The 26,979-nt window shown below is 39.9% G+C and overlaps 1 protein-coding gene across 6 annotated transcripts in view; it reads left to right on the top strand.

Moving 5' to 3' along the window:
* The first annotated feature begins 22,830 nt into the window (after window positions 1-22,830).
* Window positions 22,831-26,979, top strand: part of CHRM3 (cholinergic receptor muscarinic 3) — a 538,512-nt gene continuing 534,363 nt past the window's right edge. For 4 of the 6 annotated variants that reach the window (XR_009559345.2, XM_060286381.1, XM_060286380.1 and 1 more), the window contains exon 1: window positions 22,831-23,413. The gene's annotated coding sequence lies outside the window, so the exon portion shown is untranslated. Of the gene's footprint in view, window positions 23,414-23,737; window positions 23,836-24,298; window positions 24,496-26,979 lie in introns of those variants that run through there. The other 2 variants (XM_060286379.1, XM_060286378.1) reach the window with 2 other exon arrangements.

Below are 26,979 nucleotides of genomic sequence, written 5' to 3'. Positions count from 1 at the left end.
TTTGCAAGTCATCCTGTGTCACTGGTTGCCGATTCACTTACCCTGAAGGCTGGCTCTGCCAGAAGGTATTACAAGAAGAAAGTAAAATAATCTCTTTGTTCTGACTCTAGAAATGCTGAAAGGAAATTCCTGTTCGCAGCAGGTGATTAAACAAGCTTTATTAGAGGCCATTACATGGAGTCACTAATGCTGCTTTGTTGCAATAAAATGGTTCATTTTCCCATTTTCTCATTCTCTGAAATTTCAACTAGAATTAATTAGATTTATCAAAAATTTTATAACTCCAAACTGGCTGCCAGAGTCTTATAAGAACACTTTTATAACCTGGGCTCTTAAAGCAGTAGAGCTCAAACTTACCCACCAACTTCCCCCTAAGATAGAGGAGAATGGAGTTACATCTTGAAGAAAGGGATGTCCATGAAGTTTCTGTTACAAGCATGAGAATTCGCCAAAGCCTTCTCTTTTATCTTAAAAATTCATATGAATTTGCCTTCTACTCAGTAATAAACCTCAACTTAGGTCAATTTCAAAGTAATGTATGAAATTATTTACTAATTATTTTACCCCATCAAAATGTTTAAGGAAGAATAATAATTTGGATTTTATGTTTTATTCATATATGATTTGCAAGGATGAAATAGAAATATTTCTCTCTCTTCTCATGACACTTCTAAACTGCTCCTGTGTCATATATTCAAACTGAATTCATTATGAAGCTTATTTTTGGTGCATCTGAAATCCTATATCACATCTAAATATGAAATTCATTGGGAGATTGGGATTGACATATATACAGTAATATGTATAAAATAGATAGCTAATAAGAACCTGCTGTATAAAAAAATAAATAAAATTCAAAGAAAAAGAAATTCAAACGTCAACTCCATTATCCTTACAAGAGAAACATAATGATCAAAATTAATTATCTATCAAGTGAAACTGGAAGAAAGAGGATATTATGGTCTTTGTGTCTTTAGGCTTCAGAATGTGTAGGTTTAGCATGATAGCTACATCAGCTGAACAAGTCCAGAAATTACTTTTTACTGCTGGCATCTGACCTGCCACAATATCTAGGGCAGGTTCAAAGTGAGCACACAGTGTTCAACAGAAACATTCAGTTCTCTTCCTATATCCCCTTTTTCATCTCACAAACTCATCCTTTTCCTTTCTTTTCCTTCCTTTTACTTTATAAACCCAATCACTGCCCACTTCAGAGCACATTCTTGCAATTTTGTTTCCACCCCACATTCTCCTGCATGGTAGTTACTGTTGTTTTGTCTCATTAGAGAAAGGCATAAATATTCTTCCTCCTTTCACTTTAGCCACTCTCTTTGGATTTCGTATTAATGAAATCATTACATTTCCTTGCCTAATCAATTATTACTCTGCTATTCATAAATCCAGTAAGTTTGATGGCAAAACTTTGATGGCAAAACTCTGCCAAGTCCTTTGGATATCACAGAATGGCAACCTCTATATAAATGTCTGCTGTGATTTCTATTAGATGAAGACACTTTATGGTATGTTTTATTGCCCATTAATAAATGACCGGAGTGGTAAAGATATCTGGAGAGAAGCCTCGTTTCTTGCAAGCACAAAATATGTGGGTTAATGGAGCAATTAAACATACTTTCATATCCCAAGGCTGTAATAATATTAGGAAAAGTAAGTGAACTATTAAAAAGGAAAGACAACTGTAAATACAGAGAAAGAACCAGAAGCTTAACTTCTGTAAAAAGTGAGCAGGAAATGTATGACAGAATTTCAAACAGTAAGCAATTTATAGGGCGCCAGATAAATTGATGTCTTTATATCTTTTCTTGTCCAAAGAGGTATCTTATTTTACTGAGGTGAAGGAAATATAAAGTGGGTAAATAATCCTACAAAAGAAGCAAACAATAGGGCAGTAGTAGGTCCTGTGGGGGAATAGTAGTCAAAAAGCATTTTAAGAGGTATTAGCAGTTATGTGATTATGGGATGTTGGTATAATAGGCTGTTTGTTTGGGAGATATAGAGGACATGAGGGTTTGTAAAATGAAGTGCAGAGCCCAACATTGGTCATCTTTGTGTTCCTAGGACGTTGCACATTTCTGCCATGTAGTGCTTGTTCAATAATTGGTAATCTGCCAGTATTAGTATACCAGTAATTGGTAATAATGGTAATAAAGGTAATAGAAAGATTGGGTTTATTGGTAACTTCTTGACAAAGCCAATTTGAAAGATAAAGTTTAGAGGAAGATTTAGCCACTTGATATCAACAGCATATACATCCTCCCAGGACGCTCACCTTCTTCTTTGCCTTTCCTCTTCTATCCAGCCTGTTTCTGAGACTTCTAGACTCCCGCCTCTGATTCCTTTGTACTCTAATGCTTCCACCACCCAGACTCAGTACACTCATTATGATAATCTAACTTCTTAGCCCCTATACCCTGCAGGCTGAGGGTTGCTATAAATAACTGCCTAACCATAAACTCTTGTGGCCTTAAAAGTTAGCTGAGACTTTAGGGCAACTTGTAAAAATTTCACTTTTTTTTTTTTTCTTGCGCTGCTTCTTTCAGCTCCCTCAGTAGCTTCCGAAGATCTCTCTTCTTCGTTACTCTCCTTACACTCTCTAATCAAATTCCATCCTCCACACTACAAATGAACACTTGCCCCCTGATGCATGAGCTCTGCTTAGTTAGCCATTATGGCTAATATCTTCCCATATTCTTCCTCACCTATGACAAATCGTGTGTATATGTGTGTGAATCTTGGCCTAAAGTCATTTGTAGAAGAGTTTTATGTCCAAAAAAGCCACAATTTTTACTTCAAATGCATTCAAGAGTAATGAAAGTCCGTGCTGAATTCCCCAGAGTAAGTACTAACAGGATTATACAAATAGCAAGATGTCATAAAACTTACCCAAATTTCGACTAATCATTATAGCTACTGTCCTAACATCTTTATTTTCTTATTCTCTAAAATTTTTTTGCCTGTTGCAAAAAAATTTATCCAGATGTGTTAGGGTTTCCTCTCCCAGAGGAGTGCCATGTCTTTCCTTACATAACTCAGTTTTGCTTGCAGAGACCTCTTCCAATCTGTCATCAAAGAGGCCCTTTGGCGCTTCCCTGGTGGCACAGTGGTTCAGAATCTGCCTGCCAATGCAGGGGACGTGGGTTCAAGCCCTGGTCCGGGAAGATCCCACATGTAGCGGAGCAACTAAGCCCGTGTGCCACAACTACTGAATCTGCACTCTAGAGCCTGCGAGCCACAACTACTGAGCCTGCATGCCACAACTATGGAAGCCTGTGCTCCTAGAGCCCATGCTCCGCAACAAGAGAAGCCACCACAAGAAGAAGCCACGCACTGCAACGGAGAGTAGCCCTGCTCACCACAACTAGAGGAAGCCCATGGGCAGCAACCAAGACCCAACACAACCAAAAATAAATAAATAAAATTTTAAAAAATGTTTAAAAAAAAGGCTCTTTGTGGCAAGTCACAGAGTGAGCAAAGACTCCTTAGAATGCAATGAGAACCATGAGATGCTTTGAGTATTTGTGTTTCTACATTCATGCTTGTCTTTGCTTTCTCTCCTTCAGTTCTCGAAGACAATTATGCCAGCTCTTTTCAGCTAACCCTGCTGTCTATTCCTTTGAGCACACACCTTTCTGTCTTCAAGAAATTATCCATCAGTATTTCTTTCTTCTATCCCTGTATCTAGAATATATTTAAAAAACACCTAACTAAGTAATAAGAAAAAATAGTTTAAAAACAGGCAAGGGACTTCCCTGGTGGCACAGTGGTTAAGAATCCGCCTGCCAATGCAGGGGACACGGGTTCGAGCCCTGGTCCAGGAAGATCCCACATGTCTCAGAGCAGCTAAGCCCATGTGCCACAGCTACTGAGCCTATGCACCGCAACTACTGAAGCCTGCGTATGCAGAGCCTGTGCTCTGCAACAAGAGAAGCCACTGCAATGAGAAGCTCGTGCACCACAACAAAGAGTAGCCCGCACTCGCCCAATTAGAGAAAGCTGGTGCACAGCAACGAACACCCAACGCAGACAAAAAATAAATTAATTAAAAAAAAGTAAAAACAGGCAAAATAACTGAACTGACATTGCACTAAAGATGGACCAATGACAAATAAGCAACATGAAAAGATGCTCAACATCAGTAGTCATTTAGGGAAACACAAATTAAGACCACCGTAAAATATTACTATACAACTATTTGGCTAAAAGTAAAATGACTGACCATATCAAGTGTTGGTGAGAATATGGAAGGACTGGAACTCTCATACATTGCTGGTAGCAACATACAATGGTACAGTTTGGTAGTTTCTTAAAAAAATGAACATAAACTTTTTGTATGATCAAGCCATTGAACACCTTGGTATTTACTCTAGAGAAATGTAAGTGTATATCCAAAGAAGATTTGTACAGAAATGTTCATAGAATCTTTATGTGTAATAGTCCAAACCCAAATGTCCATTAACAGGTGAATGGATAAACAAACTGTGGTACTCAGCACACACACACACAAAGGAATTAACAACTGATAATAACTACAGCATGAACAAATCCCAAAATACTACACTGAATGAAAGAAGCCAATCCAAAAAAAAAATACAATATATAATACATGAGTCCATTCATAGAAAATTCTAGAAAATGAAAACTAATTTATAGTGACAGCAGATCAATGGTTGCCTGTGGGGGTGACAGGGAGTGAAGACAAGGAGAGGTGGGAGTGACAAGTTACAAAGGGTCAGGAGAAAACTTCTGAGGGGCTGGATATGTTCATTAAATTGTGGTTATGATGTTACCAGTACACATATAAACACTCCTGTGTTTCTCCTTCAGTCTCACAATAGTTTTTTACACCAGATATGTGATTTCTCCACATGTCAAGCAATTCTGCAACACTAACTGGGTGTCCTACGTTTCAATGCAGTCCTGACACTACTTGGAGTTAGCATCAGATCCCACAGGTTAAGGGCTCAGTCCCACAAGACTGCCCCTACTTCAGATGCCATTCCCAAGTCCCAGGTTGTCACCTGTACTTCTCATCAATGGGCTATAAATAGAGATTCTCATGACTCTTCTTTGTGATCAATAATTTGCTAGAATAGCTCAGGGAAACACTGAGTTACATTTATTGGTTTATTGTAAAGGATATAATAAAGGTAACAGATAAAAGATAGCAGCCAGATAAAGGGATGCAAGGGGAAGTTATGTGGGAAAGGGCATGGTCCCTCTGTGCTCTCTCTGGGTATGCCACTCTCCCAGCACTCGACGTGTTCACCAATCCAGAAGCTCTTCAAACCTATAATATTGGGATTTTTATGGCAGCTTCATCATTTAGGCATGGTTGAATATTAACTCCATTTTCAGCCCTTCTTTCCTCTCTGGAGAATGGGAGGGAGGCCTGCTGAAAGTTCCAAGCTTCTAATCATTGGTTGGGTCTTTCTGGCAGCCAACCCCCATCCAGGAGCCTACTGAGAGTTGCCTCATTAGACCAAAAGATACTTCTATCACCCAGGATATTACAAGGAATTTAGGAGCTCTATGTCAGGAACCAGGATCAAAGACCAAAAATTAAAACAAAAGATGCTCCCAATTGTCTTATCACTTAGGAAATTGCAAGGGTTTTAGGAGTTCTGTGCCAGGAACTGGGAGCAGAGACTAGTATATATATATATATATATATATATACACACACACATATATTTCATATTATCTCATTATACATATATATATATATAAACTTATCCAATTTTGCACTTTACTATGTACACTTTATTGTAAGTCAGTTATACCTCAATAAATCTAGTAACATTTTCATACACTTGCTTTCCTATTTATGTCTTAACCCATTAAAATTTGGTTTCTGTTCCTATCACTTTAGAGAAACAGCTTCAATAAGATCTTCATTGATATTTGAATTGCTATCATTTATCTATCTATCTATTTTATCCTTATTTTACCAGATCTTTCTGGTACATTTGATAATTGTGGTAAGTTCCACTACTTGAATTCCTTTACTCCACTGGCTTCTGTGACACTGTAGTCCTTTTTTTTTTTAATAAATTTTTAAAAATTTATTTATTTATTTATCTTTGGCTGTTTGGTCTTTGTTGCTGCGTACCGGCTTTCTCTAGCTGTGGTGAGCAGGGGTTACTCTTCATTGCAGTGCTTGGGCTTCTCATTGTGGTGACTTCTCTTGTTGCAGAGCCCCGGCTCGGCACGTGGGCTTTAGCAGTTGTGGCACTTAGGCTCAGTAGTTGTGGCGCACGGACTTAGTTGCTCTGCGGCATGTGGGATCTTCCTGGACCAGGGCTCGACCCCATGTCCCCTGCATTGGCAGGTGGATTCTTAACCACTGCAGCACCAGGGAAGTCCCTGTGACACTGTAGTCTTGTAGTGGTCATCATACCTTTCTGAGAGTTTTTGTCTTTTTTCTGTATGTACTCCTTTTTCTTTTCTGATTTCTAAACTGTGGTTGTATCCCAGGATTTCACTGACATCTCGTCTCAACCTAAATATTCTTCCTGAATATTCTCCTTGACTGTCATTGACCCAGCTGTCTCATAGATGCTGGTCACCCACATCTACATTGCTAATGTGAGACCCACACTAATCTTCAGAGTATTATTTCCAAATGCTTGATGGACATCTCCACTTTTATTTCCCATAGAATAGTGAATACAACAAATGAAACACTGAAATCACCATCTTCACTCTTAAACAAAGTCATACTCCAGAACTAACAGCCTGGATTTTAAATATCATAAGCCCACCTATCACCCACGAATCACTCTTGCATTATCCTCTTAAATCACTTCCTCCTGACTTCTTGCTTGTATTACCTGAAACAGCCTCTCAAGTAACCCCTCTCTTCTAGTCAACTCCTCTTCAAGCCCATGTTTCCCGTAACGGCTGCCATTTCACACATCAGCTGTGATGCTTTATTAACCACAAGATGAAATGCAAACACCTTACAGGACTAATCAGATACAGAATTTTCTAAGGTCTGGCCTTATCTATCTTGTTAGCAAACATGTGCATTTACCTTCTGCTACCAACACTCTGCTCTGGCAGTAGTCAAACAGCTTTTAGTTCTACACATACACTGTGCTACCTATTGCTAACATGTCATTACTCCCACTGTCCTTCCTGCCTAAAATGCTCTTTCTTCTTCTGTTTTTTTCTGGATAACTGTGCTTGTCTGTCCAGATTCAGCAGAGGCTTTAACTACTCTAGGAAGCCTTGCTTTATCACTGATCGACTCAGTCACACCACAATTACTCCTGTTGCATCCAGGGCCTTTTTCAGTGCTCTCCAAATACGGTTTGATCTAAATCACTCTACTTATTAGTTATTTATGTAATAATCACATTTTACCAGAATAATTTAGTGTCATTCTATGCCTAATACATATCTAATATGTCTCAGGTACTGTGATAGTAACCTTACAAACAATTATTCCTCTAAACATTCCTTTGAATCAAATATCCCCATTTTTAGGGTATAATTTAAGAAATTGAGATGTAAAGAGATTAATTAACCAGTTATTAGTGGGGAGGTATGGGATTTGAACTCATCTATGTAACTACGGTAGCTTAAGCTCTTAATCACCACTATAACCAATTTTGTTCTCTCTCTCTCTCCTTCTTCTCCATCTCTTTCTCCTCCTTCTCTTTTCTCTTCTCTTCTCTGTTTCCACCTCTCTCTCCCTCTCTCTTTCTCTCACAGCAGAAATTGTGTGTTCACTTCAGAAATTGTGTGTTCTTAGGGAAGAATAGGACCTACACAGCTGACGTTCAACATACATTTGCCCAGTGAGAAAAAGAATTCTGACAACTAAATCATTTTCTTTCCACTGCATCAAATTAAAATTGGAAAAAATAATAACTTTTAGTAGGAACAATTCTGAAAAGTCATCTGCTCTGATTTGATCACATTTTTTATACTGAGAAATTAAATGTCTGGTAAATTTTATTCTCCAGTGACCCTATTCATTCCTCAGTCTTAAAAGTGGAACAAATATGGATCTGAATATTATGAGATTATTTTTTAAAATCCCAAATAAAATGCATTCTGTAACTGGCAAGAGGCTGATAATATAATGAGCCTGTGGTAGATCTCATTTTACATATATTAGAAGACTGAGTTAGTTACAGCATTTTGGAATGGGTACAGAAAAGAAAAAAAAGACTGAGAAATGAAAAATTGGTTGAAATGTTGGTAAAGACTTAATAACTAAATGTCCTTAAAAATAATGATATGCCAAACTAAAGGAACTTAAAGAGGGACTTCCCTGGCAGTCCAGTGGTTAAGACTTTGCCTTCCAATGCAGGGGTGTGGGTTCGAGCCCCTGGTCAGGGAGCTAGGATTCCCACATGTCTTGCAGGCAAAGAAACCAAAACATTAAAAAAAAAAAAAAAAAGCAATATTGTAACTAATTCAATAAAGACTTTAAAAAAATGGTCCACATCAAAAAAATCTTTAAAGGAAGTTAAAGAAAAAACTTTAGTCAATATGAAGGAATGATGTGGGGTGAGTTCTAATGCCAAGAGTGCTTGTAAATCCTGAAGTGGTATGCCTTAATGAGCTCCGGGAGTTCAGAGATAAGGCATTGATTCCGTGGGTTTGTGTACTTTGTGTTATCTTCGGTTTGAAGAAAGTTTAATTTTAACATGCATTGAGGGCCCGCAAACTATCTGTAGCCATAGGAGGTATACTAGATATATTTGTTCAAAATGTGCCCAGTCCTTTGCAGAAGACACAAATACAGAGCTAAAAAATAGTCAGCTAATAAGTTTTCTTTTTTAAGTCAGGTTGCCTGTATCAGTGAAAGCACCACAACTTCTGAGAGTCCTGGAAGATTTTTTGCTTTTTCTCAATTAATTTGTATTCTCATTTATGCATTTTGACTAATTTTTTATAAGGTTTTGACTAAGTTTGGGGCATATGTAAATGAATAAAACTTATTTTCTACCTACATGAAGCCTACAGTTAAGAAAATGAAAACAACCTTTAGTACCTGATATTCCCATATGATCTTCAGCTAAGTGTTAGATCCTAGGCTTGTTTAGGATGACATAGAAATGTACATATAGCAACATAATCAGTTATACAGATTAATCTATTTTATAAATAGGGTGGTGATGTAGATTGCACTAGAATTATAAAAGGATGAGTAAAATTTTCTGTGTTAGAGACTGCCTTATGGCTAAAAGTAGGTAATACTTCTAAATATGGTATACCTTAATCCTAAGAGAAAAGGGAGTATGCAGCAGAGATTGCTAGTGTTTTTATCTGATATTCATTTTCCCTTTCTTGTTTACAAAACTGCAATTACAGTCTAAGCAAAGAACAATGTTTCATAACCTCTTTTGCAAATGGAATTGATAATGATAAGTAAAGGGGCAGACGCTGGATGGATCTTTTTGACCTTAAAGTGGTCTATCCCAGGCTAGAGGTTATCCTTTTATTTATTTATTTTGCGGTACGCGGGCCTCCCACTGCTGCGGCCTCTCCCGTTGCGGAGCACAGGCTCCGGACGCGCAAGCTCAGCGGCCATGGCTCACGGGCCCAGCCGCTCCGCGGCACATGGGATCCTCCCGGACCGGGGCACGAACCCGTGTCCCCTGCATCGGCAGGCGGACTCTCAACCACTGCGCCACCAGGGAAGCCCGAGGTTATCCTTTTATCTTCCCTCCTCTCCACTTCCTCCTTTTTCTTGCTTCCAGCACAGACATCATTACAGGAACTCCAGCAGCCACTGTAGACCATGAAGAGATCTTGATGAAAGCTACAGATTTCTGTTGAAGCAGAAAGCTGGCAGGAACATGCCTCCCTGCTGATCGCAATGTTACCATACTTCTAAGATTTTTTTATGGGTGAGGTAATTGAGTCTCTATTATGTCTAATGGTGAAGTTAATTTGAAGTTTTATTTTATATGTATCAAATTTAATCACCCATACAGAAATAGGATAATCACCCATACAGAAATAGGATCACCCATACAGAAATAGGATAAAAATCACCCATACAGAAATAGGATAAAAATAGTCAGCTAATAAGTTCAGGTAAGAGTCAAGAACTTGATCTGAGCAGAATACAGAGTAAGATCCCACTAATGTCACTGACAAGTATTAACACCACTTCTCTCATACACAATTCTAATTTTCAGCCTCCCCTATACAATTATAACTCTTCATTTAAGATGGCTTCAGACTTGTTGAGTACATAACCTTCAAATGTAGCTCTATGTTATTGACATCTATAACAATCAACCCAAATTTTCCAAGGAGAACAACTAAAAATTGTGGATAATGTTCTTTTAAAAAAATCAAAGATATTAAACTGCTGTCAATGCAGCCTGGATCCAGGGACCAACATCTCCAAGAAGAGGAAAGTATATTGGGGTGAGCCTTGTGATTCACTACTTTTCCCTTAGAGACATTTGTCTCTGTGAGCCAAGTAGCTGATGTTGGTTTGCAACTTCCGGGGTCCTCAGGTGAAATTGAAAGTGGCCCCCTTACACACAGGGCAAGGAGAGACTGAAGAAAGAGGCAAACCACCCCAGGTTGGCAGGTAGCAGATTGAATAAGCAAGGGAACTTACGTACAAGACTTGTCTTGGGCGGCTGCAAGATGAGATCTCTGCCAGAATCTGAAAAGTTTATACAGAGGCTTTAATGAGGTGCAGTTACATATTGTCCAGATGGTCTCAACAACACTTTACTCTCTGAAGACTGCATCCTTGAAACAGCTCAGGCTATGGGAATGGTGGGTGGAAGGTGCTTTCCAAGGACACTGGGGACGGTAAGGGGCCGCTGATTGGCCGGATCCAGTTCACAAGTCAACCAACGCTCAAGTCCTTTTGATGACCTCCAACAGCTGAATAGCCTAGCAGGAAGCAGGGACTAAAAGGTTAAGCAGCAGAGCAGACTATCAGCAATCTCTGGTTGATAAGAAAACCAAAATTGAAGTTCAGGGCTGGCCAAATATAAGGGTCCTGGTAACCATCCCAGGCATTCAGGTGGAGCCCTTGAAAAACTAAACCCTAGATGGCAAACTGGAAATTGTGCAGCTCTCTCTAGATTAAAACTGAGTTTCAATCAACTCATGCTAGACTTGATTAAGGTTGTCTGAGTCTAGACTAACTGCTTGCATTTTTGAGAAATTAAAGAATATTTAAATTAATGATGGGATATATCATATTCATGAATTGCAAGATTCAATATTATGAAGGTGTCATTTCTGCCCCAAACTGATCTGTAGATTGAATGTGATCCCAATTAACAATCCAGCAGCTTTTAGTGGGAAGCTACCACCGGTTGTAAAAGTTTTATGGAAATGTGAAAAATTAAGAATAGCCAAAACTTTTAAAAAAGAACAAAATTGAGCTACTAGAAATACAGTGATGAGAAAAGCAATGAGGTCCCTGCCACTATAGGGTGCACAGTCCTATGGGAACATCAGAATATGAGCGTAAGTTTTTTTCAAAAGAAAAGCATAGGATATAGGGGCAATCCAACCTAGTTTAGGGAGCCTTCCTGAGAAACTCATCTTTAAGCTGAGCTCTTGAGGATAAAGAATGGTTATCTAGGAGAACAGTAGAGGTAAGAACCTTCTAGGAGAGGGAAGAGTTGGTGAGAATTCCCTGAGAAAGAGAGAGGGCTTATAAAATAGAGTGGAGGGTGGGACGTGGGGATTGGAATGAGGATTGGAAAAGGATAACTATAGATACATAAGCAGGGACTAAAACTTGGTAGGGCTTACAGGGTGTGTGAAATAATTTGTACTTTATGCTAAAAGTCAATATTTTAAGGGACCTCCTCCCCCAGGGAATACAGAGATAGAATTTGCATTATCAAAAGACTTCAAAATATTATTCTATCTGCAGTGGGGAAGATCAAATAGAGAAGTTGGGAGAGAAACTAGCAGGGTCTTCCTAGAAAAGTTCATTAGAGAAATGCAGTTGTTTAGAATAAAGTAGTAGAGGTAGAGAAGAGTAGATGCAATAAAAACTAAGACACACATATATGGTACTAATAAATGCTAGTACATCGTTGTTAAATGTTGGGAGAGAGACCTATTGATTTATGAACCTTGGAATACTGGGGAAGAAGGAAGGAGGAAAGGAAGATAGGAGGAATGGAGCGGGGGAGGGAGAGAGGAAGAAGGGAGGGAGGAAAGGGAATTCAGAATGCCACAGTGTCTGGGAGGTATGGCAGCAAAAAGAAGGAGGAGGAATCAAAACTCCAAAACTCGGGCTTCCCTGGTGGCGCAGTGGTTGAGAGTCCGCCTGCTGATGCAGGGGACGCGGGTTCGTGCCCCGGTCCGGGAGGATCCCACATGCCACGGAGCGGCTGGGCCCGTGAGCCATGGCCACTGAGCCTGCGTGTCCGGAGCCTGTGCTCTCACAACAGTGAGAGGCCCGCGTACGGCAAAAAACAAAAAACAAAAAAACTCCAAACCAAATGAAAGGTTTATAGACAGAGATTGAAACAGTAATAGAAAGTTTTGTTACAAGTCAAAATACAGTCTTCACACTGTTTACACAAGATTGTGGGTCCTTTTAGCACAATCTACATGGTTAATAGCTCTGGAAGCACCAGTCAATATATTTGATGATAAGTAAATAAGTCTTAATTATAATCATTAATAATTCAACAGATAATCAAGAATAATGTATAGATGCCTTTTAACTTGGTTTTATGATATTTTTACCAGGACATTCAGTTTCTAAATTATGCATTTCTTACTTTGGCAGCTGTTGTAATTCTTCTGTGTTCCTGGGCACAGGCTCTCTAGAGCACACAAACTCCAAAGCTTGTAAGATGATGGGAAGGAAATTCATGAGTTAAAATTACGCCATAGGTAATCCATGGTAAATGAGATACATGATAAAAAAATTTAAATTTATATATTATAAAAAACTATATGAGCAGAGTCATTTGAGTCATAATAAATAGCATAAAGTTTTATTTCATTTTGTTTTACTTAAGAACAACTGTTCCCATCACCAGAATAATTTTATTTGTAGGCAGAAATCAGCACTGTGTGATTTTGAGCTTGATGGAAAACTAAATGTGAATCCAACTTCTGCCATCTATTAATTTTTGTCACATTTAATAAGACATTCATGCCTATTCTAGCCTGTTTTCACCCCTACAGAATGAGTTTCATCAAAAGATCAAAATAACAGAAATAAAAGTATTCAATGTATTAAAGTATTACCTATAATTATCATACACAATATTGTCATATTGTTCCCAGATATGACATTGCCTCAACTACCAAGTTAAAGGTCATTTTCTTGCTTTAAAATTGTTCTCAATCTTGATATTACTCATTAACATTCTTATTTTTGAACCTCAATATATTTATAAGTTTATGAAATTTTTAAAGAATGAGTTCAATGACAATTAGTGATTTGTTTAATGTGTAAGGTGATGAGTCAAGGGAACATAGGACTGTTATGTAATAGACTGGAGAGGTCTGTCACTAGGCGACATGAAACATTCAGAAGCAAAAAAGGTTTGGAAATGGAGGAGAGGAGGGAAGATGAGTTCCACTGGGCAATGTCTAATATGTCATCGTTAAATCTGAGCTAGTGGAAGTCTTGGCTATAGATGGGATGGCTCAAGTATAGAACACAGAGCAACAGGAAGAGGGCCAAGGGCTCCGGGGAACTAAGGGAGCACCGAGACACAGGGAGAGAAATAAACCAGAGCTCCAGTTAAACCACATTCCAACAAACAGTATTGTCAGAAGAAATAGAGGCAAAAGCAGAACAAGAGAAAAGGAAATATGTGATTACCAACATGTTTCTCACCAGCCAGTCATGGACCCCTTTTCTCTCACAGCTACTTTCTTGGGTCACTCCCTGTTAGCTGTCAAGGTGTCCTAGAGCAGAGGTCCAGCCGTCATCTCCGTTTTCCAAATTCTACTGGAGAAACCTGTCATAAGCAGCTCCTTACCAGAGGCATTTATGACAAATAGGTAGAGGGTGACTAACTTGGAAGCGAATAAGCTCAAACTTCAGTCTCTCCTTGTATGAGCACTCTTCTAAGGCCTTGGGGCTATTTTAGTATTCATAAATGTATGTTATTTTCTCCTCAAGAAAACTCAGCCCCAAACCAGGGTCCATCCATGCATACTGGATAAATTCACACATCTTTGATTTGGAAAGGACTTTAAAGGTCATATGTGTCCTCCAACCTTACAGGAATCCCTCTGCCAACATTATTTAAAAATCATCATCTAGGGCTTCCCTGGTGGCGCAGTGGTTGACAGTCCGCCTGCCGATGCAGGGGACACGGGTTCGTGCCCCGCTCCGGGAAGATCCCACATGCGGCGGAGCATCTGGGCCCATGAGCCAGGGCCTCTGGGCCCGCGCATCCGGAGCCTGTGCTCCGCAATGGGAGAGGCCACAACAGTGAGAGGCCCACGTACCGAAAAAAAAAAAATCATCATCTAAAGGAGGTAAATGGCCAACTGTGTTTGGATTTTGCTCTGTCACTTGTCCAGTTTCCCCATCTCTAAAAGGGCAATAATATGAATTTCCTGAAAAGGAAGCTGTTGAAATAAATAAAAAGTTCATAGCACCTTACCTAGCACAAAGGTGGGGTTCAAGAGTGATTGTTACTATTGTTCTATATTGGAATGTTTCCAGAGATTAAAATCTCACCACTTCTTTAGGACAGACGGACACTTTATAAAGGTTAAGCTACGTCTTCCTTATCATGAGCTGGAGCCCATATCCCCATAACTTCCTCTAGAACTACACAATTTGTTTACCCTTTCTTCAAAAGTTTAAAAGAGCCATTCATGTCCTCTAAGTCTTCTAAGAAGAGCTACATTCTTTAACTATTACTTGACGTGTCTTGAAATCTAGAAAGCACAGCTTAGTGTCTGGCATTTAGCGAAGTTCAATGAGTGATCTAAAGTAAGTTAATGAGTAAGGGGATGCATGAAAAAATAAAATTAATCTCAATCATTCTATCCTTGGTTCTCACTTCTTAAAATCTGGTGGACTAACTCTGAAGAATCAAAAGTATTCTGTCCAAAAGAGAGTGCTAAGGAATTATCTCCTCATGTAATCAAATTACTACTTTTATTCTCTTGACACAAAGAAAATTGTACACGTTTTTAAACAAGTTAATCCCAAGTTTTTGTTAATGAACTTTAGACCGGCCAGGTATCCCCATTCTTGAGAGCAGGAATTCGGTGTCACTGAAGTTTGCATTCTCCACCTCGTCTTGGACCTAGTGCTTTGCCTCTAATAGATACTCAACATACAATTTTTAAAATTTGAAATATGACATACACATAGAAATGTGCACACATTGTAAGTGTGCAGCTTGATAAATTTTTACACATGTATTTACTTCGGTAACCACCATTCAGATCAAGATAGAACATTATCCCCACCCCACAAATTTCTTCTTTTCCCTTCCTTGTAAATACTCCCCTCCAATCAAGTAACTATCTACCACCATAAATTCGTTTACTCTGTTCTTGATTTGATTGTTAAGTTAAAATAAATGTGTGAGTTTATGGATTTTCCATTACTTTCTACTGTTTTTTAAATTTTATTTTTTTTAAGACTTGGTTTTTTAGACCAGTTTTAAGTTAACAGCTAAATTGAGGGGAAGATACAAAGATTTCCCATTACCACCTGTCTACACACGTGCACGGCTTCCCCCATTATCAACATCCCTCACCAGAATGGTACATTTTCTACAACTCATAAGCCTACATTGGCACAGCATAATCACCCAAAGTCCATAGTTTACATTGCAGTTCACTCTCAGTGTTGTACTCTCTATAGACAAATTTATCATGGCATGTAGCCATCATTTTGGTATCAAACAGAGTATTTTCACTGCCCTAGAAATCCTCTGTGCTCCATCTATTCATCCTTTCCTCCCCTCCAATCCCTGGCAACCACTGATCTTTTTACTACCTCCATAGTTTTTCCTTTTACAGTATATCTCTTATAGTTGGAATCATACAATATATAGACTTTTCAGATTGGCTTCTTTCACTTGGTAATATTCATTTAAGGTTCTTCCATGTCTTTTCATGGCTTGATAGCCCATTTCATTTTAGTGCTGAATAATATTACATTGTCTGGATGTCTCCGTTTATTAATCCATTCACCCACTGAAGGACATCTTGGTTACTTCTAAGTTTTGGCAATTATGAATAAAGCTACAATACACATTCATGTTCAGTTTTTGTTTGGACATGTTTCCCACTCCTTTGGGTAAATACTAAGGAGTGCACTTGTTGGATCATTATGGTGAGACTATATCTTGTTTGTAAGAAACTGCCAAAATGTCTTCCAAAATGTCTGTATCATTTTGCATTCTTTCCGATAACGAACGAGAGTTCCTTTGCTCCGTATCCTCGTCGGAATTTGGTGTTCCAGATTTGGGCCATTCTAATAGGTGTGTAGTGGTATCTCACAGTTGTTTTAATTTGCATTTCACTGATGTGAAGCATCTTTTCATATCCTTATTTGCCATCTACATATTTTCTTTAGTTAGGTGTCTGTTAAGGTCTTTGGCCCATTTTTTAATAGGATTGTTTGTTTTCTTATTGAGTTTTAAGAGTTCTTTGTATTTTTTGCATAGTGGTCCTTTATCAGATGTGTCTTTTGCAAATATTTTCTCCCAGTCTGTGGCTTCTCTTCTCATTCTTTTGACATTGCCTTTCACAGAGCAGAAGATTTTAATCATAATGAAGTCCATCTTATCAATTATTTCTTTCACAAATCATGTCTTTGGTGTTGTACCTAAAAAGTCATTGCCATACTCATGGGCACTGAGTTTTTCTCCTATGTTATCTTCTTGGAGCTTTATAGTTTTGCATTTGACGTTTAGATCCGTGATCCATTTCGAGTTAATTTTTGTGAAAAATGTAAGCTTTTTTCCTAGATTCTTTTTTTTTGCATGTGGATGGATGTACAGTTGTTCCAGCACCATTTATTGAAAAGACTATCTCTTTTCCATTGTACTGCCTTTGTTCCTTTACCAAAAATTAATTAGCTATATTTTTCCAAGCCTGCCCCTGGGCTTTCTATTCTGTGCCATCGATCTATTTTTCTATTCTTTCACAATTCCCACACTATCTTCATTGCAAAGCTTTTTTAAAACTTTTTATTTTTTATTGGCATATAGTTGGTTAACAATGTTGTGTTAGTTTCGGGTGTAAAGTGATTCAGTTATACATATACTGTATAGATATATGTAGATATACATGTATCTATTCTTTTTCATTCTTTTCCCATTTAGGTTGTTACATAATATTTTTGAGCAGAGTTCCCTATGCTATACAGTAGGTCCTTGTTGGTTATCCATTTTAAATATAGCAGTGTGTACATGTCAATCCCAAACTCTCTCACTATCTTGATTACATAGCTTTATAATAAGCCTTGAAGTTGGGTAATGTCAGTCCTCCAACTTCGTTCTTTTCCTTCAGTATTGAGCTGGCTATTCTGTGTCCACAGTGTCTTTGTACAAACTTTAGAACCTATATTTGTCTATTTTCTTTTCCTTCTGACAATACCATAATGTCCTGATTACTGTAACTTTATAATAATTTGAAAATCTGGTAGGAAGCCTAAAAGTCCAATTTCTAAATTCTTCAGTACTGTTTTAACTACTCTAGCTCCCATGCATTTACCTACAAATTGTAGAATCACCTTGTTAATTCATACACACATACAATGTAGGGATTTTGATTGAGATCACCCTGGAACTGTAGACCCATTTGAAGAGATTCAACGTCTTAAAGTGTTTAATATTTCCATGCTAGAATTTTTCCATCTTTTTATTTTCGACCGTTCTATATTCTTACATTTAAAGTTTGTTTCTTGTAAACAACAAATAGTTGGGTAATTTTTGAACCCATTCTGAAAAATATTTGCCTTTTTAAAGGCCATTTATATTTGATATAATTAATAATACAGTTGGATTTTACGTTTTCTATCTTGCTATTGTTTTCTATTTGCCCCATCTGTTCTTTGTTCATTCATTCTTCCTTTCCTGCCTTCTTTCACAGCAATCAAATATGGTTGACAATTCAACTTTATCTTCTCTATTACCTTCTTTTTTTATACCTATAGGTATCATTCTTCCATTGGTTACACTAAAAAAGAATCATCCTTAATACTCTATACCTTAAATCATTACCAAATTCAAGAAGAGAATATTTAATCTTTCCACCTTACTGTTATTGTTATTATACGTTTGACTTCAGTGAATGTTTTAAACCCCACAAGGGGACTTCCTTCGTGGCACAGCGGTTAAGAACCCGCCTGCCAATACATGGGATGTAGGTTTGATCCCTGGTCCAGGAAGATCCCACATGCCACAGAGCAACTAAGCCCGTGCACCACAACTACTGACCCTGTGCTCTAGAGCCTGTAAGCCACAACTACTGAGCCTGCAAGCCACAACTACTGAGCCCGTGTGCCACAACTAATGAAGCCCACGCACCTAGAGCCCATGCTCCACAAGAGAAGCCACCCCGATGAGAAGCCCGTGCACTGCAGTGAAGACCCAATGCAGCCAAAAATAAATAAATTTATTTTAAAAAACCCCACAAAATAGTCCCATTATTTATGCTTTAAACAACAGTCTATTTTCTCATACATTTACCTTTTATGGAGCTGTTTATTTTTCCTTACACTTCTCTGATTCAGACCAGGATCACCTTCCTTCACCTTAAAAAGAATATCCTTCAATAGATATTGTAGTTTATGGTTAGCTGACAATGAATCCTCTCAGCTTTTGTCTATCTGAGTGTATCTTTCCCCACCTGCAATTTTAGCTTTTTTTTCAGTGGGCATAGAATTCTAGCTTGACAGGTTTCTTGTTCCTTTCAGTCCCCTAAATATGTCTTTTATTGTCTTCTGGCTTCCATGATTTTTCTGTTGAAGTCAGTGTTCATTGATATTTTCCCTCCAAAGGTGACATTTTTTTCTTCTAGCTGGTCTAAATATTTTCTTTTTATCTTTGCTTTTCAACAGTTTGAACCTTACGGACCTCGTTGATGTTTTCTTTGCTTTGCGTTCATTGAACTCCTTGAATTTCTGGGTTGACACGTTTCATTAGACGTGGCACATTCTCATGCATTGTTTCTTTGAATGTTGCTTCTGGTCCTACTCGTCTTTCCAGATATTTCCTATGAGCTTGTATATGAGACCATCAGCCCCATCTCCTGTTTTGCCCAGGTGCCATGCATCTAGTTAGTTCTTGATTTAGCAGTCCAAAAAGCTCATTTTATTCTTTTTCATAGAATGTAATAATCTGCTGAAATTCTCTATCTTTGTATTCATTTCCAGGGTAGTTTACTTAATATATTATTTATGGTTAGTTAAAAGTCCTTGACTATTAATTCCAGATCATTTCTTGGTCTCTGTCTATTAAATGTATTATTATTAATTTTTGTCATCAAATTTCTTTTTTCCTTCTTTTCTTCTTCTTTTCGTGTCTACTAAGTTTTTATTGCGTACTGCATTTGTAAAAGTTCTAGCTTAGATTTTCTTCCTCCAATGAATTTTGAGTTGTGCTGTGGCAGAATAGTTAAAGCGTTGGTGGATCATCTTAATGCTGAAAAGGTCTAGTTTGTTTTTTTTTTTAATTAATTTATTTATTTATGGCTGTGTTGGGTCTTCGTTTCTGTGCGAGGGCTTTCTCTAGTTGTGGCAAGTGGGGGCCACTCTTCATCGCCATGCGCGGGCCTGTCACTATCGCTGCCTCTCTTGTTCTCTGTGGAGCACAGGCTCCAGACGCGCAGGCTCCGTAATTGTGGCTCACGGGCCCAGTTGCTCCGCGGCATGTGGGATCCTCCCAGACCAGGGCTCGAACCCATGTCCCCTGCATTGGCAGGCAGATTCTCAACCACTGCGCCACCAGGGAAGCCCTGAAAAGGTCTAGTTTTATTAGGGCTAATCTATTTTGGTTTTATTCATTTTCCTAGGGCGTTATTTGTACACCCAGAAAGTATCCTTCGGGGTGGTCTCAATCAACCAAATGTCTAAGGTGTTCACCAAAGTCCCAACTTAAATATCTCCCCAGAATTGTGTGATTTTCAGGATCTGTACTCAGATTTCCACTTCTCAGCCACTATACTCTATCAGGCTTCCAGAATCTTGCCCTGGGACTATGCAGCGTAGGCATTTGGCTAAGGAATGCACAGGAATTTCCGCAGAGACTTCTGGGGTTTCCTTTCCATGCCCCTCTCTCTCTCGTGCCCTCCCAAATCTCAGTTACCTTTGCAGCTCCAAGCTCTTGAGCTATGTGTCCTCTGCCTGGTGAAACTCGCTGCTTAGTCTCAACTTTCCAGTACTTCTGCTGGAAAAAATGGCCCCTAGGGAAATATCTGTGTGAGTGGGCTCCTGACTCAAACATTGTAGCCCCGTGTTGGTTGCTTTTAATAACTGAAAATGTAATTTTATATATTTGGTCCAGGTTACGTAGTTATTTTATGGTAGAAGGCTAAACTGTCTGTCTTGTCCATATCCAAAGTCTTGTCTAATAATTGAATAAATGAATAAATCTTTTGCTTATCCTGTTCTTTTTAAAAACAAACCTAAAATGCAAGATTTCAAAATATATTTTAGTTCTAGTTTATCTCCTTTGTTTTAGATCAGCATCTGAAGTAATGTACTCTTTGGGTTCTGATTTTGGCATCTCGCAAGTTAGTACTGCCCTTCCTTTGGCTCATTCTCAAATCTAATAAGTATCCCTTTTATATTTTTCTCTTAAGTATAATTTGATAAATCTGCTGAACAGTAGGGCAATAAGCTCAGAATCAAACACCTTACTCTGATCTAGCAAGAATCTCCTTACTGGGACATTTGGGGCAACCCTGTCCAAACTGTTAGTTTTTAGTTTGTTTAATATTAACACAGTTTACATTTACCTTGTTCATAAAGATAATAGGAAGGTTGGCTGAAATTAGAAAATGCCATATGTATCAGTTTAATGGCTACTTACAAAGAGAAATGAAGTTAACCTGGTAAGATATTTTTACTACATTGTAGTTGTTTCCTATTCTTTTCTGACTACTGCCAAAAAATTCATTTCAGGATCTTCTATAGAATATTGCCAGGGATCCATCTCAAACTTAATCACTGTATAGATAACAGAATCTACTTAAAAAAATAGAACATATCTCTATGCCCATTCTTCTGGCCCCTTGTCTGTTACTTATGGATTTACCAAATATTATCAAAGTTACCCCTGTTCCCACAGGCAAATAGCAATTTCATACTCCTCTTACTAGCTATGTAACAGGCAATTTACTTAGACCTTTAAATTCCTGTGCTTTATTAAATGGGGATAAAATATTTGTGTGAAAGTTTGCTTTGAAGATTAGGGTAATATATGAAGACAACTATTGTTATTTCCTTTGAGAGCTATCCAAACAAGATGGCTTATATATTGATATCATTGTCATTCTAGTAATCTGCATGTAATTCACCTGAGCTTGGATATTTGAATTAATTTAAGTAGCCACACGTTTTCTCATTATCTTTTTTCCTGTTATGATCTTTATTCTCTGTAATCAATGTTTAGTCCCTTCTCTCCTAAAGATTGTTCTACCTAGAAGGGACTATTATAGACTCAGAAAGGAAGGTGTATATTTATATTTCTCTCTTCCCTTAGTATTACTTACTTTCTCCAAGAAGAGGTTTACCTTTTTCTGTTTGTCTTGCTCCAGATAGAATTAACAAAATCATGTTGCCTCTTTTAATATTGTTAAAAAGTTTAATTTCATACTGTGCTCTTTTTTTTCTTGTTTTTTTCCCCAGTTACCACTGTTGATTATCTTTGTTCTTTGTGGGATTCTCTTATAATCTTTCCTTGCATACTCTTTAAAATACCCTCAGCCTTCTGTGGGGTAACCTCATTGGCATCTTTGCCACTTTGAGATCTTTCCACTAGTTAGCTGAAAGTATTTAGTAAGAAATTTATTTTTCCCTCCCTTCTTTCCTTTTTTCCCCCTTCCGTTCCTCCCTCCCTCCCTTTCTTCTTTCCCTTTTCTTTCCTTTTAGCTTCCCATTCCTCTTGAGTTATATATGAAACTTAAAAGCCTGGCTAGCAAGGTCCTATCTTTTTTTTTTTTTTCTGATTAAAAAATAAAACAACTGTGTGTTTGTGTGTGTCCGCACACCTGTGTCTTTTCCACACACGTTTGTCTCATTTACTCCTAAGGCGTAAACTTCCAGAGAAGGAAAGGCCAAGAAGTCCTTTATTAGTACACTGCTCTGTATGAACAAACTCTCACTAAATGTCAAAAAATGAATGCCTCAGGCTGCTCTCTGGGGAAAGGTTTTCAGCCCAGTCGTATACCGTAACTGAGCTGATGTTCTTTCGTCAGTAAGTTGTTCCCAGGAATCTACGTCCTTCCAGGCAGTTCAAGCAAACCAATTTATAAGAGAACACGACGAAACTAATTGGCCAACAAAAGCCGTCCTTGAAGCACCAGGCGCACGATTAGGGGACACGTGTGCCCGGGCTGGGTGGGTGGGTGAGTCTTGCGTCTTCAGGGAGCCCGCCCGAGGAGGACGCTGGGCTCTCCCACAGCTGGGCGCCCTCGCCCCCGACCAGGCGCGACCGGCGGAGCCGAGCGAGCACGGGGGAGTCGAGCGCCACGCCGGCGGGGCAATTGGGCATGCTCAGAAGGCCGGCAGGTTTGGGTCTCACCCAGGCAGCTTGTGCATTACACCAGCACGCAGCCGAGGCGGGGGGTGGGAGGGGGGAGGAGGGAGGAGCGGGGGAGGCAGAAGAGGAGGAGCGGCCAGCAGTAGCCACGACCGCCACCACCAGGCAGAGGAAGAGTTCGCGAGGAAGGAAAGACCCTCCTCGCACTTGAAGCGCCTGGCATTTGCTTTTGGAAAAAGAGAATACAAGATAAAGGAGGAGACGGGAAGAAGAAGCGGGGGAAAGAAGTGAGGGGGGAGATAGAGGAAAAAAGGACGTGAACCGAAAGGGCTAGATCGTGCAGGGAGCCCGAGGCGCGGGGGCGGCAGTGCGGAGCCAGGAGCGCCGCCGCTTGGGCAGGTGCCGCGGCTGCTGCCCGGAGGCGGCATGTGACGCGCGGCCGCAGCTGCCCGCGGGCGGAGCGCTCTCGGACCCGGGAGCGCACACCGCGGGGCAAGTCGGTACCATCCCGAATCCCCACGCTCCTCCTCAGTTCGCCGGGGCGGCATAGGCGCTTCTGGAAAGACAGGCGATGAACCGAAGGGCGGCTCCGGGCATGGGCGGGCGGTCCTAGGACACTCGCTTCCTGAACGCCGAGCGGGAGGCGACCAACGGACGGTGGACCGGGCGCCTCCCGCGCTTTGGGGAAGCGCAGACGACCGGCGTGGGACGGCCACCTGGAGCGCAGCGGCCAGGTAAGGACTGCCCGCACCAAGCCGGCGCTGGGCAAAGCGGGTGGCGGTAGCGGTTGACCTAGTTTTTTTGCCTTGTCGCGTTGCAAAAGGAGGAAAAAGTTTTCTGCGCGAGTAGGAAATGCCCTTGCTATGGGGAGTTTAAAGCGGGTACTGGGGAGGGAGGAGAGAGTTGGTCTGTCGATTTGGGGGGCCGGGCGGAGGCTTGAACCTGGAGAGAGCGGCATCTGGGGCGGAGTTGGAGTTCTGGAACCAAGGGTGCGAAACGCCGGGGTGACCATGTGCGGGGAAAGCGACGAGAATAATACGAGCGGTGGCCGGGAAAGAACCTGGGATGCCCCACCCGGCGCTCTTTCGCTTGGATTCTCTGTCCCCCGAATGCGGAATCCGAGGCACGGAGTGTCCGGACAAGAGGAGCTTCTTGGGTCGTGTGTGTGTGTGTGTGTGTGTGTGTGTGTGTGTGTGTGTGTGTGCGCGCGCGCGTATGTGTGTGTGGTGCGTGTGTAGGTCCCCCCATTTGATTTCCTAACGCTTTTAAGAAGGTTAAAGCAGACACCGGGCAACCTTGCAGTGGGGCCGCTACCTCGGATTGCATTTCAGGGACGAAAGAGGCAAATTTGGCACTTAGTGTAACACCTGGGCGAAGGTACTGAGCCCGGGTGCTCGTCTTCACTGACCCAGGCAGAGTTTGCGCTCGCGGAGCGGCAGCCGCTGGATTGCGGCGGATCTTCTCTCTGGAGCCCTCCCCCAGCGCAGCCTCCTTACAGCTGGGTTAATTTCTGTGTGATTTGAAGCGGTGGGGGTTAGGGGAGGGTTGACTCAAGCAGCAGAATTCACTTGTCTACTTGGCGCTTGTGCGTGCTGGCATGGTGATTCTGTTCGGCGTGTGTGCAACTCTCCTAGCACGCAGTTTGGAAGTGGTAGAGGAAGCAGAGGTTTGGGAATTGCATCCCATATGGACAGATTTCAAAACGCAAACATTCATTTGTCTGCAAGTGCTATTTGAACCTGTTCGATGGCTGTAAGGATATGCTTCCCTCCCGGTGTCCGTGTTTGCAATGTGAAACGATGGCTCTCCTTAGGAGGTAATTTAAGCGTTTATGTTGTTAAGGACACTGATTATTTCACTGTATGCTTTGCACAGACCCATCATTTCTCTCTTGGCCTCTGAATGCCAGCAAGCCAGTAGTCCTCCATGTGGGGTCTTTTGGGGTTATGATTGGAAAAATAATATTTGTAAAAAGTATATTGGCTGGTTATATAGTGCCCGATAATCTTACGTTGTGAGATCATTGTATTGCATGAAGCATTCATCACTATTTTCTGTGTTTAAAACAATGCCCCTGTATTTACTTAAGAGGCACTACACAAGAACATACACTTCAGGAAGGGGAGAGCTGACGCTGGAACAAATCCATGCATATAGACAGGGTTGTGATAGTAGCTTATTAATTAAGAAGAAGAAGAAGAAGAAAAACCCTGAGGTCTTTCTGTTCCAAATGTGGTGGGATAGATATGGTGGTGGGATAGATATGGCGTTGGGTGCACCCTCTTGTTATGGGAGCTGGTACTGTGGAGTATACGTAGAACACGCGTGCCTCTCCAGTGTGGATTCAGCATGCCACAGATACGTGGTTTTGATCATACACTCCTATCACTGAATAACCCATCTTTAGATTTTGTGTACATGGTTTTTTGCAATTAGCTTAATATGTAAATAGCTATTGTTGAGCTAGAAAGCACATTAATTTTGAAATGGGTTTCCATATGGAACTGTAACTTGAGCTTAAATTACTAATTTAAAATTAATTACATTGCAGGTCTGATTCAGACCATTTCTGTAGGCTGGGGAGGGTGGTATAAGATTGAATTTAATATGAAAATAGTAGTATTGAAATACTGACTTTTAAATAACAACCCATATTCCAATGTGCTTGATATTTAAAAAAGAATATGAGATGAAAAGTAGATTTTGAAAAGGATCCTCGACAGTGTATATACCTTTTGCGTGGAAAATTATGAGAAAAGTGTAATTTGGGGAAAAGGAAAGCAAGTTTATGGAATTGGTTAAGATTTACAGAATGATCCAGCGTGTTACAGTAATGAGTAGCTCTGCATTAAACCTGCATTTAAAGTTATTTAGGAAACTTTCCTTTAACGTTTAGAGAAATGGGTGATTGTTTATTACCTCATTTGTCTTCCTGGGACAAAAGGTAAAAATATAACTTCAAAAATATTATTTATTTCTGAAGATTATTTAGGCATACTTAAAAGTTCTTTAGGGCGCACCCTTTCATTTTCTCATCCTTATAAGACAGCTGATTTATTTCCTTACAAAAAGAAACTTTGTTATTTTAAGTGTGTAAAAACATGAACTTCTTTGCATGATATTTTAGCATTTGATTGCAGACAACCTGTTGAACATGAGTCTAGAAAAAAATACGAAATTTGCAGAACTAGAATTTCTTGAATCCATACCAGGAAACTGATTAGACAGAAAATTAAACCATATGATTAAAAGCAAAGCTGCCTTGTGTATTTGAACATAAGAAAGTAAGTTTCTCTATCGTTCCTGGAGCCAACATAGTGTTCTCTCCTAATAAAGTTGTTAACATTGGCAAAATTAGTTGCTTACCCCTAAATGGCCTGGACGTTGTCAGTGTAACTATTAAGAAACTGGGTCTTGTTTGCAGTGCAGGGAAGTTTATGTTGAGAACAGCTGTGATGTAGTGGCACTTCAGATAGGAGATGAATGAACTGTGACGCCTGTGAAGCGTGAGCCTCTGATCGGGACGCAGAGAGATGCATCTGCCCTTCACTTATGGGACCTAATTTGATGTCATAATGTATTGTGACTAATAGCATTTTCCTCACGTTGTGGTTCTGAAGTATCAGTGAGTGACTGGAAATGTTTTATTTTACACAATAGGTTGGTGAATTTAAAACACGTTTTTCTTACAGAAGAGTATCAAAAAGGCATATATGGCTTCAGTAAAAAAAAAAAAAATAAGCAAATCCCTCCACCATGATGATTTTTTAAAATTAATCAGGATAATAAAATGTGTCTCATGCTTAATCCTTGAATGCAGTGCTTTCCCGGGTGTGATGGCAGTGACGTGTTCCACAAGATTTTTCACCTTTCGATCTCATTTAGTCCAGAGGAATCCCTATCCTGGTTATTAGTCTTAACAGAACTTTGGGATAAAATTTCACCGTGAATGGAAAGTTTTAATTTTAGAGGGAGAATGTGAAGAGATCATTGAAGGAATTTGACAGGAGGCAAAGCTAGTCAAATTAGAAATTAATTTCAATTTCTCGAATCTGACAGTCTCTATCTTCTCCGTTAAGGAAGTGGTCCTTGCTCCTATCACATTCAAAGTAGCCGCTTTGAATCCTAAATCAGCTGTCCCTGTACTTCTTCCTCCATGGACGCTCCGCAGAAAGGCTGTGCAAGTGCAAAGGTTCCCTCCTTCCGTTGTGAACCCAGCGTCTCTAGAGAGCTCTGTTAGACATCTCCATTCCCTAAAAGTTGCATATCCTGTGCAGTACAGATCTGCATTAGCATTGTC

This window comes from Globicephala melas, chromosome 16 (assembly GCF_963455315.2).
Source record: "Globicephala melas chromosome 16, mGloMel1.2, whole genome shotgun sequence".
NCBI classification, from domain to species: Eukaryota; Metazoa; Chordata; class Mammalia; order Artiodactyla; family Delphinidae; genus Globicephala; species Globicephala melas.
The sequence above is the reverse complement of the archived record's forward strand: the minus strand, read 5'-3'. Positions and strand labels throughout refer to the sequence as shown.